The sequence below is a fragment of the Pinus tabuliformis genome, chromosome 4_2 (genome assembly GCF_031772625.1).
Source record: "Pinus tabuliformis cultivar Carrire ecotype Pingquan chromosome 4_2, CPIR1, whole genome shotgun sequence".
NCBI classification, from domain to species: Eukaryota; Viridiplantae; Streptophyta; class Pinopsida; order Pinales; family Pinaceae; genus Pinus; species Pinus tabuliformis.
Window position 1 is genome coordinate 1106608080 of NC_142304.1, and position 6071 is coordinate 1106614150.

Here is a 6071-nt window from a genome sequence, read left to right on the forward strand (position 1 = left end):
GCCAAAGTTATTTTTCTTCTAGACCAGTCGCATTGGTGCATAAGAAGGATGGATCATGGCGTATGCCTCTGGATTATAGAGAGATCAACAAGCTCACTATTGAATATAAGTTTCAAATTCCTATCATTAATGAATTAGTGTATGAGCTACATGGAACAATTTACTTCACCAAGTTGGATCTTCATTTAGGATATCATTAAAATAGAATGAAGACAAAAGACATTTCGAGAAAAACATTTAGAAATCATGAAGGTCATTATGATTTTTTGGCCATGCCTTTTGGCCTTACTACTGCACATTCCACATTTCAAAGTTTGAGGAATTCCATTTTCAAACCCTTGAATCCTTGGAAAATTTGTGTTGGTAGTTTTTGATGATATACTAATCTATAGAAAGTCTTAGAAAGGCCATGTCCAACATGTTGACAAGGTACTCAAACTCTTGGAGGAGAAACAATTGTATGCAAAAGTCTCCAAATGTTTTTTTGGGGTATGTGAAGTGGAAAATTTGGATGATATTGTATCCGATGAGGGTGTTAAGGTAGACCCTAACAAAATTAAAGCAATCAAGGAATGCAAAACTCCACAAACATAAAGCATATTCAAGGATTTCTCAGGTTGACAGGGTATTATCACAAGTTTGTTAATAATTATGGGAAGATAGTATTGCCTCTAAAAACATTACTGAAGAAAGATACATTTTATTGGACTCCATAAGCAACTAAGTCAATTGAACATCTTAAAGAGGCAATGTGTCAAGCTCTAGTATTAGCTACACTAGACTTCACAAAAACCTTTATTATGGAATGTGATGCCTCAAGAAATGAGATTGGTGTTGTTTTAATGCAAGATGGAAGACCCATTACTTTTTAAATTCATCCAATCATGGAAAAGTATTCACAAAAAGGCATTTATGAGAAGGAAATGTTGGCAATCCTACATGCACTGAAGAAATGGCACCCTTACCTAATGGGAAGACACTTCAAGGTAAAAACATATCATGATAGTCTTAAATACTTGTAACAAATATTATCTTCAGAAGAGCAACAAAAATGGGTCACAAATATGCTGGGTTATGGCTTTGAAATCATTTACAAAAAAGGGAAGCAAAATGTTGTTGAAAATGCACTCTCAAGAACACATGAAGACGTGGAAGCATTACTCTATGCAATTTCTATTATCCAACATGATTGGATAACTGAAGCAAGGGAGGAATAGAATAATGACGAAGAGGTGTGGACACTCATTCAAAAGTTGCAACAAGATCTCAGTACATCTAATATGTTTATCTGGAAAAATGATTCAATATGGTACAAAGATCACTTATATCTATGTAAGAACTCCCAACTCAAACAAAATATTCTTTTGGAATTGCACGCCTCTCCTTTAGGAGGGCACTCAGGTTTTTAAAAAACTTACGACGGGGTCAAGAAATAACTTTTTCGTATGGCCTTAAATATGATATTCAAAATTTTGTGGTAGAATTTTTGGTTTGCCAACAAAATAAAGTTGAGACAATTAAGACACTAGATATGTTACAACCTTCCATTCCAAGTCAATGTTGGGAGGAGGTCTCTATGGATTTTATCATAGGTTTATCCAAGTCCGAAGGAAAGAGTGTCATCATGGTGGTAGTTGATAGGCTCACCAAGTATGCACACTTTTGTGCATTATCTCATCCTTTCAAATCCAGTACAGTTGCTACTACATTTATGGAAACAGTTCAAAAGCTACATGGAAACCCAAAGATTATTGTAAGTGACAGAGATCCCTTTTTCACTAGAAATTTTTAGACTGGATTATTTTCTTGTCTTGTTACTCAATTAGCTCATAGCTCATCTTATCATCCTCAATCTGATGGAAAAATTGAGATAGTGAACAAATGTTTGGAAGGATATATTCGTTGCTTTGTATCTGATAAACAAACACAATGGGTCAAGTGCTTACCTCTGGTAGAATGGTGGTATAACATTCCTTCCGTACCACAACAAAAATGACCCCATTTAAAGCACTTTACGGATATCATCCACCATCCATCACATCGTCTTTAAGAGAAAATTTTAAGGTTCAAGTAGTGGAAGATCACATCGACCATTAACAACAATTTCTCAAACTCTTAAATGATAACCTGACTTTGGCACAAAATCGAATGAAACAACAGGTAGATCAACATCATAGTGAAATAAGATTTGATGTAGGTGATTGGGTGTTTTTACAACTACAACCATACAAAAAAATGTTCCTCAAGCAAGCTAAGGATAATAAATTATCACCCAAGCACTACGGTACTTACAAGGTGTTGCAAAACATTAGTACTATGGCATACAAATTGGAGTTGCCTCAATCTTCCTGAGTACACCCATATTTCCATGTTTCATGCTTAAAGAAGGTTATAGGTGATAAGGTACCAGTTCAAACAATAGTCAAAACTTGACGAGGAAGGAAAAATCCTATTAGAGCCCAAAGCAGTCAAGGAATCAAGAACCTGACAACTACGAAATCGATCAATTTCAGAGTATCTCATTAAGTGGAAGAACTCACAAGCTGAAGATTCCACATGGGAGGATGACAATGGGAGGACAACACTTTTTTGAAGGAAAGGGGGCATGTTAGGTCCCTATAATACTAGTGTATCCCCCATATTGCTATTGTTGTGCCCCATGTAGCCCCCATATTGTTATTGGCATGCCCCATAGAAGCCCACTATTGTTATTGTTGAGCCCTTACATTATTATTGTTATGTACGCCCTGATTATATTGTGACCCTTTAGACTCCTGTATATACCAAGGAAGCATTGTCATTTGTATCATCCAAGAATTTTTAATTTAGGTTTCCTCCTCGAAGAAGCTAATTTTCAAGTTTTTGATCTATTTTTTCTTCTATTTTGTGATCTGGTTGCATAACACAAAACTACTAAGCTTATAAGCCTATTTCAAAAGGTTGAAATCGATTCTTAATTGGGAAGAGACCTACCCCAAAGAGTTGTGATTATGCCTATATCTTCTACAACCTATGAAGGCCTCCAAAACATTACCTTCAACTTAGCATCTTCACATGAGAAAGACATAAGATGCCCAATTGATCAAATCCACATATTAAATCCCCAATTGAGATAATAATTCTGCACTCTTGGGGTTTTCCAACTACAAACTTCAACTCTAAAACCTTATAAACAAAACAACCAACAATATAGCTTAATACATGAGGAAACAAGGTCCTCGTAACTCAACAACAAATCTACGATTGACACTTCGAACTTTCACAACAAGGCCTTAACCACCCTTCTTCAACGTCTCCAACAAGGGGAAACCTCCTAGTCTTCTTACATTAATTGAAGGTGTAGCATAGATGTTCAATCCCACTATTGACCCATCAATTAGATACACTAATAGAACTGCAAGAAGATTCATAGGCTTAGCTCAACTTGCACATTACATTCTACCATACTGTACTTCTCATATTTAACATACGAAACATACTTATAAGATTTATTCTTCTTACAACATTCCTTAGTAAATGAATTTATAGTGATTAAACAAAAATCATTCACCATGAATTTTAGCTCATCATTGCAAGCACACTTAGAAATTCAACATAGCAATAATCATGAAATGTTGAACAACAATTTCATTTCATTAATAAAGAAAATATATACAGTTATCTATTGTACTTAAGTCTGCTAGAAACCAAAGAAGGGATAACCACTCTCGACCCAACCATGGGCTCAGCTACACTATAGATTTCTTGCATTTGGCCAACCCCAACCTATATCTTATGCCTTAAGAGGAAGCTTCACTTAGAGTTCAATAGACTCAAATCAGGGTAAAGGACGTGAATGCTACTCTCCTTCATATACAAGAAATCAATATTCGACCTTTCAATTGTTGAACCTAGGCATGTTAACACTCACAGTATGTCCACTATGAACCTACGCAACACAAAGGGATTCTTTCACTAGTCTTACAATCTCTCAGTCCTTCCCTTCTCACTGCCTTATGTGTTACTTAAGTCCCAACTATTTAGGAAATCATTATGGCCCCCAACACAATTTGAAGGCTTTCACACTATTTCATTTTCCAACTATATGAATTCACAACTCCATATAGGTTTGTTGTGACTTTGTAGGTTCTCTATCACCCCCAATCAAAGTCACAATTTGAAGGCTTTCACACTATTTCATTTTCCAACTATATGAATTCACAACTCCATATAGGTTTGTTGTGACTTTGTAGGTTCTCTATCACCCCCAATCAACTCCATATAGGTTTGTTGTGACTTTGTAGGTTCTCTATCACCCCCAATCAACTCCATATAGGTTTGTTGTGACTTTGTAGGTTCTCTATCACCCCCAATCAAAGTCACACTTTTAGGTTCTCTCTCTCTCTCTCTCTCTCTCTCTCTCTCTCTCTCTCTACCGAAGTATGCATGAAGCTCTAACTACCGAAGTGTGACTTTGTAGGTTCTCTATCACCCCCAATCAACTCCATATAGGTTTGTTGTGACTTTGTAGGTTCTCTATCACCCCAATCAGAGTCACACTTTTAGGTTCTCTCTCTCAATCAAAGTCACACTTTTAGGTTCTCTCTCTCTCTCTCTCTCTCTCTCTCTCTCTCTCTCTACCGAAGTATGCATGAAGCTCTAACTACCGAAGTATGCATGAAGCTCTAACTACCGAAGTGTGACTTTGTAGGTTCTCTATCACCCCCAATCAACTCCATATAGGTTTGTTGTGACTTTGTAGGTTCTCTATCACCCCCAATCAAAGTCACACTTTTAGGTTCTCTCTCTCAATCAAAGTCACACTTTTAGGTTCTCTCTCTCTCTCTCTCTCTCTCTCTCTCTCTCTCTCTCTCTCTCTAGGTTCTCTCTCTCTCTCTCTCTCTCTCAATCAAAGTCACACTTTTAGGTTGTCTCTCTCTCTCTCTCTCTCTCTCTCTCTCTCTCTCTCTCTCTCTCTCTCTCTCTCTCTCTCTCTCTCTACCGAAGTATGCATGAAGCTCTAACTACCGAAGTATGCATGAAGCCCAACATGATTCATCTTGCTAAGTGCAAAAATGGTTATGAACCAAATGTATAGCATTGCCATTTTCGTTGTGCATTATAGTCAATTCCAAAGGAGGATGTCCTTCTTGATCTCTGTGGCTATCCTAGGCATCTACATGTTAGGCCATTTGGGACTAGAACAATCTCAAAAACAATCACGAAGCTTGCTATATTTACAATAATTTTGCAATCCCAAACTTTTGGCACATTTTTTAGGCCCTTCCTATATGTTTTTGGTGATTTGTATTACCTCTATTAGGCCTTCTAAACACATATAGCTTAGAATATGCTTTGTAATGCTCCAAAAAATGCCAAAAACAAAGTTTGTATGTGAAATTAATTTCCTAATGAAATCAATGTACCAACTATGCTCCTTGAAGCCAACATCCCTTTCATACCTCAACTCCTAGGTTTAGAGTTTTGGATTGTAACCATTTTTCCATACACAAATACATCTAAATAAAAGTTCACTACACATTACTTACCATTATGTCATAAAGATTGAGAAAAAAAATTAGTAGAAGGGTAAGAAGAGTTTAAAACCATAAATCAATATCAACGCAAAAAGGGTAAAAGTGGCTCTAACTCTCCAAACAAAGGACAAGGAAAAGATAACCAATCTCAAGACACCCAATGAAACCTAGATGGAAAGAAGAAGAGGAAGTCATAGGAGACATGGAAGTGGTGTGACCACAAAAATATCTTGGCACAACAATGATGAGTTGAGGTGGTTAGCAATTATTGGTCAAGTTGAAAGCATCAAACTGTGATTCACCATCAATGCCAGAAGATTACAAGCATCATCTTAGCACTCACTTGTGGTGTTTGTTGTAATGTAAAAAGAAGTATATCAAGACATCATGGCCCACACTCTTGTTGCAACTTGATTTTCAAAATTCCATGGTAGCTTTTCATAGTATATCATAATAAGATTCATAAGTTATACCTTTTAAGTCTTGGAAGTTTATTTATCTATTTGATTTAACAAGGAAAAGGCTTACAGATCCTTGAACAAACCTTAAAATTGT